Source organism: Miscanthus floridulus, chromosome 1 (genome assembly GCF_019320115.1).
Source record: "Miscanthus floridulus cultivar M001 chromosome 1, ASM1932011v1, whole genome shotgun sequence".
Classification (NCBI taxonomy): domain Eukaryota; kingdom Viridiplantae; phylum Streptophyta; class Magnoliopsida; order Poales; family Poaceae; genus Miscanthus; species Miscanthus floridulus.
The window spans coordinates 111,365,505-111,379,977 of NC_089580.1; positions in this window are offsets into that span (position 1 = coordinate 111,365,505).

Sequence of the window (14,473 nt, forward strand, 5' to 3'; positions counted from 1 at the left end):
GTACTATTTGATAAAAATATGAAATATACTATTTAGGGTATTTTTCTAGGAGAATTAAATTGAGCAAGATAAGTGCTTTTAAAATAGTTTCTATCTTGTAAATTGCATAACTTGAGCTAGGAAGGTGATAAAATGTTTATTCCAATTTTGGTGGTCTTGTGTTGACATGCTCTAGCTAGAAAAAATACTAAACCTATAGTAGGCATACTTTAAATATGGTCTTCATATTTAATCCTAATTAATTGCTAGTTTCTAGTGAAATTGAATGGGGCAAAAATACAGAACATATGATCATACAAATTTTTACACAGTATTCTCATGCTAGGAGGAAAGTAAGAAAAATATTAAATTTGTTGCTTGATAGTTTTCACTATGCTAAACAATTTTTGATAAAATAAGCATATTTAACTTGTCATTTTTGTAGAGGTAGCTATACTTGTCCAAATAGCATGAAATTTGTACAGTAGACAATTAGGGTCATGTGTAGACTATTGTAATTTTCTTAGAATTTAGTGAGCAATGAAAATAGTTATCCTTTAAATCACCTTATTATCTAAGGAAATTAATAAATGAATATAAATAAATTAGTTAGGCTTAACCATGATGTTTTCTGTGGTGTGTGTGATGCATATAATCTGTTGATACTATTAGTGAGGCTTAGAAGTATTTGTTTATAGGCAGCAAGTTAACTATTGGTTTATAATTCAACTAGATCACTGCATGTGTAGTTTCTGTTGTGGTGACAATTCCATGATGATAATGATCCTTTCTGTAAAACATGTTAATAACAAAGTTGTAGATAACTTATATACCTTGTGTCAAATTTCTATAGTCATAGGTCTTATGGTTTAAGAATTATAGCTCTTAGAAATCTGCTGTCAGAAATGCTTGCTCTTTGGACAGATCTGAAAGATTAATTTCTTTGACCTAGATAATTGCTGAATCGCATTAAGTTGATTAACAAAAAGTTGTAGGCAATTTCATAATCTTTCCATAATGTCTAGGACCATATTATTTAGATGTGTATCACTCTAGTTATGATCAAAACAAGTGGTTGTTGTCTTGTAGTCTATAAAATGATTTACATAAGTGTTTGTTTAAGTTACTAGAGAAGAGATATGCACTTACTCAGTAAAAGAAAATATAACTTGTTACCACCTTAATACAATGCTACTGAGAACACTTATGAGGATGTATTCATCACATCATATCACATTATACATGTCATTATATATGCATCCATGATATCTTATTCCATGATCATGCATGTAGGATCGTCCGAGGGGATAACTCTTTTGGAGTTCAACGAAGAAGAACAGGAGGAATAGCCGGAGACACCTCAGGCCGTAGCTCCAGAAGGAGAGGAGCAAACTCTTGAGTACCTCACTGAGTGCTTGGATTATAGGCCAACCTCTTTCCTCAAAGGCAAGCCCGGGATCATTTTAAGCCTCCCATGCTTTATAAAATATCACTTGAGTCCTTTATGTTTGATGCATTATGTTATAAGAGTTGATTGGAAACACTTGATGCATATAACTACCTTGTCCAGATACATATACCTTTAACCCTATGTAGGTCCAAGATCGAATATATGCTTAGCCATGCTTAGACCGGTAGAAGTCGTGTGATTTCCTATCACCTACAAGATATAGGTGGATATCGAAGCACGGTTGACTATATTTGCTATCATGGAAAAGAACCATCAGATAATGTAACTGGATGCCGGGCGGAGTCTATGTGTAAGTTGACTCATGTGATTTCGTGTGTGCCGATTAAGGACCGTACCGTTGTTGGTGCTTTTGTCGAGATTGAACGTATGCCTCTCACTTAGTTGGCCGGATAACTCATTCCGACCACAAAGCTGAGTAGCTCAACTCAGGCCAGGCCCCATTCTATAAAAGTGCGCACTCTGGATGGGAGTAAGGATGTGTGGTGAGCCAGGCGTGAGGCCAAGGGCAGGCCAGGCCTGAATGTCCTGGTAGCTGGTCGTCCCTGATTGTGCGACACTGGTCGAACCTATGAAATGTTGACCTAAGTTGTACTAAAGATGACCTAAGGTGACCATTGATATGGTCTACTAGGGTTTGTGTTAGGAATAAATTCCCAGCTGGTTGAATCGATTCGAATCGCCGTCTCTCCCGGACAGTGAGAAACTTAGCTTGTCCCAACATCATAGTAACTATATTATGGAATATGATTGTTATGATGAACATGAATTATTATACCAGCTATGGTTACTACTGTATGCTACTAAATGATATACCACATGTTTGGCGTAGGCTAGTTGCTAATCTAGAGATGAGTAGCTATAATTATCTTGATGACCGAATTATAAATGTATAGTTGAATTGGTAAGCTTTTTATGCAAAATGTTGTCAAGCTAGCTCCACTTATAAAGCCTTGCATAATCCTTGGAGTCACTTTATTTTTGGTTTATGACGGATATGTCTAGCTGAATACCTTCTCGTACTTAGGGTTTTATTCCCATTGTTGCAGATGGTACAATTTATCATGGCTATTGCAAGAACTGCTTCTGTCCCACCATGAATGAGGAGTAAGCCCTAGGTAGGCATCTCTTATTAATCCCTCTCTTATGCTTTTGTGTAAGTGTGATCATGAGCTGACACTATATTTAAACAATGTTGCAGATGTTGGTTTCAAACTTTTAATTTGCTTCCACTACTATCTTACCTGAATGTTCTTTGTAATAACTTTAATTCATACTCTAATGGATGAATTGTATTTGTGAACTTTATGTAATGTGTGACATATATGTTGAATCATGTACGATCTTGGTTGTATTATGGTTGAATCGACACCCTTCGCGGTACTCGATGGACTATCGGGTTTATATGCGCTCAAGTATGACTGTGTGACCACTTGCGGGCTACCATTGTACTTGTGCTCTTATAAATTGGTCAGTTCTACTACATCATCCACATATACTGCCAATAAGTACATTTAAGTATGTGAAGGTAAATAAAAAGTTCACCAACTTCTTTACTCATGTTTGTCTCCATGAGAATAAAACTTGATCATGCAAATTCATGCCTCCCTTGTTTATGTCATGTGCTCTAGTTTGGGTGTATTCTATATGGGTACACCAATAGGCCTTTTTTAATTAAACATGGTGCTTAGGTTAAAATAGCCTTTGTTAATCAAACTTTGACACGATGTTGAAATTTTATTAATGATCTTTGAGTAATAATTTCATAAAACAATGGAAGTAATCTTTTATGGAGATAAATCAAGGCTAGATTTATAATGCATCTTTTACCTTAGCCTTGCTTGAGTATAAAATGATTGGTGAACAAATAAAAATAAACATAATAAATTAATAAACAATAATAATTTAATAATAATGATAATAAATAAGTTTTAGACTCCCTAGTGTTTTAGTTGGAAGAACCCTTGTTTGTTTCTGTTCTTGTTTTTTCTATTTGAATAAAACAGGTATAAAAATAAGTGTGGGGGAGATGTCTCAAGCATAACGAACATACATTTGACATCTCCCACCGACACATTGCACAAAACATTGAACAATCCTACATGAAGAATGATGGATTAGAAGGTTCCAAAGAGGATTGGTTGAACCTCTGGTATAGCCAAACCATCTCTGACTCCCCATAGCTTCTTCATCTTCAACAAAGGTTTGTGCAACACTACCCCTCATCTCTCCAGAATTTTGAAATTTAAAACTAAATAAATTTAAAATACAAAATAAATGATGCTCAATCTCCATGCTATCCTTTGATTAAGTTTGCATACTCTTTATTCCTTGCTAATATTCCTAAACTTGTGAACAATTCATCATAGAGACCCCATATTATCTACATAATTGGAATATGTGATATAGTAGGATGAAAATGAGCCTTGCTCTTTTATGCAAAGAACTTGGGATTTATTTTGCAAAATAAAAAATTCAAATAGCATGCTCCTCAATGATATGCAAACTCCTACCAAAGCCATATCTAGTGAATAGAACTTAAAACCTCCAAAAATATACTACTTATTCTTGCATTGAGTTTTGTCAAGTCTTGTTGACCCTTGTCGAGAAAGTTATCATGCCCCCAAGATCAAGATCACGTACACCCACATACATAAGCTATTCCTACACTGGGAATACGCTAAAACATGCCTCCATCCACCAAAATATTCTACTCCTACACTAGGAGTAGACAAAAACATGTCTTAGAAAAAAATACTCCATGTTCTACAAATAGTGATCTCTCTCAATATGTGGTTTAAGAGGCATGTGCTCTGCAAAAGTATTGAGATAAAATGGGACATATGAAGGTCCCAAGGTATTAAAAAAATAGGGACACGTGAAGGTCCCAAAGGAAAAAAAATTGGACACATGAAGGTCCAAGTATATAAAAATGATGAGCACATGAAGGCTCTTGTGAAAAAAGAGAAAGAAGATAGACATGTTCTCAAAACAAAACTTATGAGAGAGATCACTCATATCAAGAAGTAGAGTATAGGTTTAACATTGTTTTATCCACACACTTGTACTTCTTGATCTAAGGGTATGACATCTTTCTCCTTGGATCCAAGCTTTGACTTAACAAAATATGCAGAGTAAGTATGCCTTCATATCTTTCCCTACCCAAACATCCATATAAGCTTTTTAGAAGTAGGAAAGAAAGAAGGCAACACTATGATATGCCTTGGTGAGGAACCAAACACATATATGTGTGTTGGTATATTTTAACACAAACAGATAAATCCACAAGCGCACGAATACCGCTATAGCTTTTACCTAGAAGTATTCCAAGTATCGTATCCATAGGGAAACATGTGAGACTAACTACATTCTAACTTAACTAAGGGCAGCAATAGGGTTAGGATAAATAGGAGCATAGAGAGGAAAACTAAGGTTCTCTAATTCCGACTTGGGTAAGCTATGTCTTCTACTATTCAACTTGGGACATTACTAGAGAAAGACACCAGTAGAGGATGCTTTCCTTCGCAACCACGTCCTACATGCCCTTACAAATAGGAGGTGGACTACAGAGGATTCAACGAGGCTATAAGAGTCACCCCCATGAGCTACCACCAATCTGGAATGCAGGATGCATCTATGATTAACCTAAGTCTAAGCACCACACTTACACTTATAATTAATACTTTACTCCCCCTAGGAAGAGAATAAAGCACTCAAAAGAGTCACAAACCTGATGAACAATATAAACAAGATGCTTACTTGGATCAGAAGTTGATTACCAGAGAAATCTCAGAGGCAAGCTCAGATAGAACTTGGATCTACCAAGGCACAAGCTATAGAGAGAACATCGACAGACTGGCACCTCCTACAAACTATTCCCTCACTCTATCTCACTATTATTTATAAGACTAGATCCTAAAGAGGACTAATCTTCTCTTGATAGCTGGCTCTGATCCTGATGAGGAGAATATGAATTAGGGTTTCAAGATGGATTTAGGGAGGGGGCAAGGGCTGGTATATATAGGCTGGAGCATCAATTCTGGATCCTCAGATCAAACCAACTTGAAAGAATGGCGTAGATGCAATCTAGGAGGTGGTGGGAATCCGACGTACAAAGGAGGGACTGACTGGTGGGACCCATAGGTTGGCCGGCCTATAGGTGGGGCCGGTCGGCCCCCCATGTCTCTCTCTCATGGTCAACTTTGGTGGAGAGTCTCCTGGAGTCTTCTAGAGTCTTCCCACACTGTTTACATGGTGGAATTCCGTGATTTCCTTTGATGAATAAATCTTCCTTGGCGGTTTTCTGATTAAATCCTGCTGAAAACACATGTTCATCAAAACTCATGGAATTTAATAGTTTAAACCCCTAGATCTATGTTGGTGGTCCTTTTTTATGCATTTATACAAGTTATGTTGACGGTTTATAAAGCATGTTAATGACCGTCTACAAGCTCCCCCACACTTAACCTTTGCTAGCCCTGAGCAAAGCTTAAACTCAACAATGGATCAGGAGTTGTTATAATGCTTTCACTCCTCAAAAGTACACATGCGTTCAATCAAAAATTCTCCTCCAGATTAGAATAAACTAATCTAACTTTCAAACTTACCCATATTACCTTCTACCATGGGGCTTCTTAGCCTTCACTTGGGTCTTGAGCAATTGAAAGATAGAATGATCAAGTGAAGCATTATGTCTCAAATTCTTTGTTCAACCATCATTCTGGATTTTTTTTAAATTTTCAAAATAAAACTCATAGATTCCATTATATGACACTCTCAAGTCTCTCAATATATATGGTACTTGTGGATCCTCACCAAGGCAATAAAGATGTTATGCCTTTTTTCTCCTCCTACCACTAAGGCTTATGTGTAGATCATAGGTAGGGAGAAAACTAGGGCATACTTGAATGCATATATTGTAAAGTCAAACCTTGGATCTAAAGAGTTGAGTCCTACAATCAAATCAAGATGTGCATGTGTGTGGAATATATGGTGGCTAATCCTAATTCTACTTTGCTCCTTAAAAGCTTATCTCTCTTTTGAAACTTGGAAATAATTGCTAGAGAGCCGGGGATATCTTATTCATCTTTTTTAGGCAGGCATCTAATTACCCATTGTTTTAAATATCTCAGACACTTGTCCATTTTTTCTCAAATTTTTTTCTTTATCTTCCCTTTTTTATGAATAACTTTTGCATAGCCCCATGAATCTTTTCTACAACAAAACTTTAGAGAGATAGCAACAAGAACTTGGAGCATTTATTTGGTGGATGGAAAACCTAACAAACATGTTTGTGGTGTTCACCCCTATTGTAGGAGTAAAACATTTTTGGGTGGATCTAGATGGAAGGCATGTTTTTGTGCCTACCACCAATGTAGGAGTAGTGCATATGTGGGTGGTGTGTATGTGATCTTGATTTTAAGAGCATGACAAACCTCTCAGAAGGGTCAACAAAGCTTGACAAAACTCAATGCAAAAGTAAGTAGCATATATGTGGAAGTTTTCCTAGCCTAAATAACATGTATGGCTCTTATGGGAATTCAAGCTTTGTCATACAAGGAACTCATCATGTAGTATTTTTGTGTTTTTCAAAAGATAAATCTCCAGAACTTTAGTGCCACTTGGAACAAAATAAATAATAGCTCAGACCTTCTCATATCATATCCGTCAATTACCTAGGCTTAGATCAAGCATATGCTACCCATGAGTTTCAAGTTCAGAGTAAACCCTTATGTCAAAACAATCTTATCAAAAACTCAGGAGAATTTGAGGCTGAAAGCTAGGTACTTGAAAGGAATTATAACAGAGCAACTATTCATCATTTCCATTCAAGAGATTATTCTAATTCCTCTTTATTTTATTCGGCTCTTAAAAACAAACTATCATAGACACTTTTTTATTTTGTTTCTATTTTACTAGATCACACATTATTACTATAGCTATATATATTTATTATAATGATAACTTTTTATTTTGTTTCATTCATCATTTTTTAACTATTGAAAAGAAACTAAAATCTAAAACAAAAGGAGAAAGAATACCTACCTAGATACACGGGAGTGCTTCTCCCCCAAGCTAGCTCTTTCGGTGAGGGTTTAGTGTTGTAAGTCCTTTGATACAGACTTCTCCTTGTGAAGTTCATTGATCAAGTACCTCGGTTTGTTCTAGAGACGAAGATTCTTGTGATGACGCCACTAATGGTGATGTCACCTTCTTTCGCCAAACCTGTCTTGATTTTGAGTTTGATTTTAGTTTGACAGGTTCAGGACCTTCACTTGCAGAAATTGGGGAGTCGACTATCTTCCCCCACACTTTGCTTGAAGTATGTCCTGCTCATAAAACGAGGTAGAGATCAAGTGCATGGGCTCTATTGGTGGGAAAACACCAATAGAACCAAAACTTTACCTATTCTTCTCTAACCTTATTCACATTGAACAAGATGAAGTTGATGTTGTGTGTTTTGTTCAATTATGTCATGGGTGATAAGATCAAAAGGTTTAGCATGAGTGTAGCATTTAAGTATATTTGGCAAAAAGGGTTGTGTTTCTTAACCTTGGAAGGATTGTCTATCTATAAATCTTTACATGATTATGACTCATCTTCTAGAGATAAGATGTGCAAAATTTTAGATCATTTGGTTAAGACTATGAGATCAAGAAAATGGTGCTAGGAACAAGCTTAAAGAACTAAATATATTGAGTTAATCAGATTGGATCAAGTAATGAAGTTGTAAACCAAACATGTTTGTTTCTTATTTATGTGCATATCAGAACCAAGGAAAAACTAAATAATGACCATTTACCTTAGGCTGTTGCCTTTGTCATTGTAGTGTGACGACACTATATGATGAAGGATAGATGACGCGTGATGGTCCTTCCTTTTTTTGCTTGAAGTTTTCCTTTTTAGTCTAGCCTCGCATCTTGAGCTGTTCATGAGCTTCTTATCTCCTAGATAGCACCCTTTCTTTCTCATCCTTTTTGTCATGCCATCTTTCTATCCTTCAATCTTTTTACACCCTATCAGACCTTCCACCTCACTTATTGTTTTATGCCTACAAAGGATTAGTGGACAACACATACCTGAAGAAATATACGATTTTGAAACACGGGGTGTTTGTCTAGAATTTTGTAATTTCCCTCTATGCTAATGAAAGGATGGTGTTAGAATTAGCATAGTTTTTGTCCTCCATCACTAATCACCATCCTTGGAACTCCAAATCTTGGAAATATTATCTCTTCAAACATCCTCTTGGAGTGTTTTGCATCAGCAGTTCTGCATAGCATGGCTATAACCCACTTAGAGACATAGTCAACTGCCACCAAGATATATTCATAGTGCTTTGACTTTGGAAACAGTTCCATGTAATCAATTCCCTAGACATCAAAGAGCTTGATCTAGAGGTTGTAGGTGAATGGCATGGCATCTCTTGAATTAATATTCCCATGCCTCTAACATGCTCCACACCTTCGGATGAAGTCCTTTGTGTCTTCATACATGGTTGGCCAAAAGAATCCACTTTGCCAAATCTTAGAATGAGTGCGGAATGCACCATAATGCCCTCCATATGGTGATGAGTGGCATCATTCTATGATCTTGATGCCTTGTTCTGTCGGTACACACCTTCTGAGCTGGCCATCAAAGCAAACTCTGAAGAGATATGGTTCATCCCATATGTGGAGACGACTTTCATAGATAAGCTTCCATTTGTTCTCCCCTGGTGGTACATAACCTGCAACTGAAACAACCCTGATTTCCACGATGGGAAATCCTCAGAGTCAAAGTGTAATAAGACCGTGGTAGATCATATTACCCAAATTCCAGTCGATGATCACATCCATACATCGATAATATCAGAGTACAAATAGTGCGAAATTACATAAATTATTACATCGCCGTATTGGCGGAATAAAAAAGTAGCATTCATTCAGAACAGCTTGAAGATATGATCGCCAAACTCGAGCATAGGAACGAATCCCTCAACCGTCAAACTCCTCGGAGCTATACTCCTCAGCAGAACCTGTATGCCAAAATTTATCAGTACGATTTGTACTGGCCACTCCCAACCCTATGAGCATTGCTTTGTGGTAAATGGATGCAAGTCGGATATATTCAAAAGGAACCTATAAGGCTGGGGTTTCCTATGTATTAGCAGATCAAGTATATAATAGTATAGTTAGGTTTTAACACCGTTACCACACCCATTCCACCCCATTCCCATTCCAAAGCTAGGTTTCGACCCTAGGACCGATATACCACCATCTCCACACCTTCACCATACCACACCCATACCATCGCTCAGTCGATAGGCCAACTCCCTCTCGGCACTGTCTCAAGGCCCGTAGCCCCTAGCTACGACCAAACACTCACTCCCTGGGGGAAGAAGAGAAGGACTCATCTCATATCTAGTGTAAGCGAAACCCAGGAAAGGTCCATAGCCGACAAGTCGGCACATGTATCGATCGATCAACCATACACTCTGCAGAGGTTTCACATACCCACAAGATAGCCATCCTCGACGGTGCCCCGTCTAGGCAGATTCTGGCCGCTTGCTAGCCTAGAACGATGCCACCCTACCTCTCAGCCCTGGAACATCCCAAGTCTAGTCTGGGATGGCTGATACTGTGAGTCGTAGACAGAGCCGGGGCCCACCGGATGTCAAGAGCCAGATCCACGAGGCCTCCTGAAGTCTCGGAAGGGTGTGGGGGGAAAACCGCGCACCCCGTACCTCCTTGCACACTTTTGCCTAGCAGTAGTGGCATCGCTCTACCAAGTAGTCCGACCGTCCCGCACCATATAGGGCGAGTGGGATGTAAAGGATTCCCGGTGAATCTGAGTACTAGTAAGTCCTTAGGGATGACCAAGCCAGAATGTCTTCATCAGGGTTTCCTTTTTACGTGCCACCATAGCACCTCTACCCTAGGCTCCACCTCTCCGAGGTTCACACCCAAGGCCACCTCCAATTACCATTTACCCGCCACAGGTATTCCATATCCAAGTGCCCAGGTAGCACCCCACGGCAAGACTTGCCCCAGGCTCGTCGTATACTCCAACTTGGTCGACACAACCCTCACCCTCCACGCACCCAAGTCACACACACAGCACTCTCCCCATAGTCCAGATAATACTAGTTTCCACCACGCATCAATGTAGTGCAAGCGTAGTAGAAGTAATAAGCAATGAAATATAGTAGCAAGCGTGTGACTAGCCTAACAGCTGGGTGAGCAGGGGCAAGGTTGCGTCAAGGTAAAGGCCATCAAGAAGGCATACTACCATGCAAGTCCTATCACAGTGTGAATATAACAACATAGTAAAGCACTAGCAGTTCTATATTAGCCATGCGTAATAGGTGCTACAAAGTTGGGTGGGATGTGGCACCTTCAGTGTAGTCGTCTCCGTACTCCTCTCGGTACTCACGATCCTCGTCCGTCAGGTTCTCCTCCGAGTCTGCAACGATCGTATTATAGTCGCGTCAGCGACGTCTATAGAATAGCACAAAGAAGCAATGAAAATTCAAAAGAACCAAATGCACTCAAACATGGGTTCATTGCGTAGAGCTCGATTTTAGATGAATTTTGGTCCTAGTTTCATATTTTTCTGAGGTCGTATGAATTTGTTATGAATTTCCGAAGTTTAAATCATTTCTAAAAATGGAAAAGGCTAAATTGATCATGGGCTGACACGTGTTACACTGTGACTGGTCCACGGTGGTCTCGGCGAGCGTGACGGAGTCTCAGTGGCCTCTGCATGTGGTCTCGGCGAGCGAGACGGAGTCTCAGTGGCCTCTACATGTGGTCTCTACGAGCGAGACGGAGTCTCAGCGGCCTCTGCATGTGGCCTCGACGAGCGAGACGGAGTCTCAGTGGCCTCTACATGTGGCCTCTACGTGTGGCCTCTACATGTGGCCTCTACATGTGGCCTCTACGTATGGTCTCTGCGTGTGGCCTCTACATGTGGCCTCTACATGTGACCTCTACGTGTGGCCTCTACATGTGGCCTTTACGTGTGGTCTCTGCGTGTGGCCTCTACATGTGGCCTCTACATGTGGCCTCTACATGTGGCCTCTACGTGTGGCCTCTACATGTGGCCTCTATGTATGGTCTCTGCGTGTGGCCTCTACATGTGGCCTCTACGTGTGGCCTCTACGTGCGGCCTCTACGTGTGGCCTCTACATGTGACCTCTATGTGTGGCCTCTACATGTGGCCTCTACATGTGGTCTCTGTGTGTGGCCTCTACATGTGGCCTCTACATGTGGCCTCTACGTGCGGTCTCTGCGTGTGGCCTCTACATGTGGCCTCTACGTGCAGCCTCTACATGTGGCCTCTACATGTGGCCTCTGTGTGTGGCCTCTGCATGTGGCCTCTACATGTGGTCTCTGTAGGTCCTGGTGCCTTGTTCCTTGTTCAGACGGCTAGCAGGCGACATGGTGAAGTAACGACGGTGACCAAAAGGCGTGGTGGAGTCCGCGAGCGGTGGTGGTGCATGGCGGAGCTCCGGCCGAGGTCCAGTGCTCTTGGCCAGGGCGCTGTGGCCTGCTAACGGAGTCTCGGTCTACGCAGCTATCTTCCGGTCATCACGATGATGCTTTACGGCTACGTTCCAGTCTAGCGAGGTGGTCGAGTGAGCCGGTGGTGGCTGCGCCATGGCGGTGGCATCATGAGCATGGCATGAGGGTGCTCGGCTATAGCGTCCATGGGGCTAGGAGGGGTCTACGGTGTGGTCGTGGATGCTGTGCTTGTGTATCCAGAGGCCGGAGATGGCCTTGGCCTACGCGCTCATGGTGTGGAGCGCCATGGCCAGAATAGCAGAGTCCGGCGGTGAGCAGGGAAAAATCGGGCGCTCACCGTAGGTGTCGTAGGAGATAGGATGGCGGTGCAGTGGAGAGTCATGGCTGTGTAGAGGCGATGCAGTGCCGTGCTGAGCAGCTACGTCGATGTAGCTGATCGGGGCGACGCTCCTAGTTCCGACGAGGCGTGGTTCCGCTTCTCCTTTCTTGCTCCGGCAGCGGTGTCCTTCTCCGCGCCTCTCCCTCTCTCTTCCTTCTTTCTCTCCTTTCTCTGGCTCGGTGAAGTGGTTGGCCACCAAGTGGCGGTGGGGCGATGGGGCGAACGCTAGGGCAACCGAGGGCCGTGGCTTTTATAGCCGGAGCTCTAAGCTCCCATGGCGGATGACGGAACGGCTGGTGATGTGCCGAACGCATCGGACGGCTCTCGTGCGCGGGGGCGGTTGCGTGGGCGCGGCGCTAAGGTGGGGGATAGGGTCATGCGATGTGCGTGAACCTGGGCCCGCGTCTGCTACTTTGGTCGGGGCTCGGTCGAGAGATGAGGCTGGCGTGGGGAAGAAGATGATCCTGTAGCTGGGTGGCTGACAGAGGGGGCCCATCTGTCAACTTGTCCTGATGCGGCGGCGTGTGGTGCGTGAGGGCTAACGGGCGGGTCCGGCTCATCAGCGGCGTGCACGTACGGGCGGTGATGCTGGGCTGGCAGGCTGGGTCGGTCGAGGCAGGCTGGGTCGAGTTGCTGCCTCCCTCTTCTTTCCCTTCGTATAATGTTACACTTCTTTCATGTATATAAATCAAAGTGGCCTATTTCTCCTTTGATAAAATGTTCCATGGTGATAAACATTGGTCAAAGTATTTATTGGGATATTAATTCCATATTAGTTCATTTATTTATAAACACATATTTGTTAGCTTTTATTTAATCAACACATAAATCAAATAAAATCCAAATCACCATGTTGAATATAATGCAACTTGTTGTATGCTATGTGGTAAAATAAATTCTAGGTGATGAGGTGAGATACTCGTGCCAATCATACAGGTTTAGTTAGTGCAAGGTTAGGGGTTTCCTACATGCCACATCATCACTCAAGGGTTTTAAAGAAAGAAAAATTTTGTAGTTGGGATTTTTTTTTGTGTGTGGATTTTTGGGTTGTTACAGCAACCATAAAGTTAACAATATTTGCGTACTAGGGGTTGGATTTTGTGACCTTGAAGAGCATGTCATCCCCATAGCGAGTCATTGATGGGTAGTTCCTGTGAATTCTCAAACTACATTCTGGACAAGTGATCGGCAACAGAATTTTCTACTCCCTTTTTATCTTTTATTTCTAAGTCAAATTCTTAGAGTAGTAAAATCCATCTTATTAATCTGGGTTTAGCATCTTTCTTAGTGAACAGGTATTTTAAAGCATCATCATCAGTATAAACAATCACCTTAGCTCCTACTAAGTAAGATCTAAACTTATCAATAGCAAAAACAATAGCCAGGAGTTCTTTTTCAGTTGTTTCATAATTAAGTTGAGGTCCTATCAAAGTTTTGCTAGCATAAGCAATTGCATGCTGCTTTTTTATTTAGTTTGTCCCAAAACTGCCCCCACAACATAATCACTAGCATCACACATAATTTGAAAAGGTAGCGACCAATCAGGGGGTTGAATGATTGGTGCAGAGATGAGTGCTTTCTCAAGAATGTTAAAAGATTTCAAACATGCATCATCAAATTCAAAGGGAACATCCTTAGCCAAAAGATTTGTAAGTGATCTAGCAATATGTGAAAAATCTATTATAAAGTGGCGATAAAATCCAGCATGACCAAGGAAACTACGGATCCCTCTGATATTTTATGGGAGGAGGTAACTGTTCAATTACTTCAATTTTAGCTCTATCTACCTCAATCCCTCTTTTGAACACCAAGTGTCCTAGCACTATTCCTTCTCTAACCATAAAATGATATTTTTCCTAATTAATGACTAAATGCTTTTCTTCACATCTTTGCAAAACCTTATCTAAATTTTCAAGACAATTATCAAAAGTTTTTCCATAAATCGAAAAGTCATCCATGAAAACTTCCACGATCTCTTCAATCATATCAAAAAATATAGACATCATGCATCTTTGAAAAGAAGCTAGAGCATTACATAATCCAAAAGACATTCTACGGTAAGCATATGTTCCATATGGACATGTAAAGGTGGTTTTGCTTTGGTTATCTGGATGGATCGGTATCTGATGATAACCTGAATAC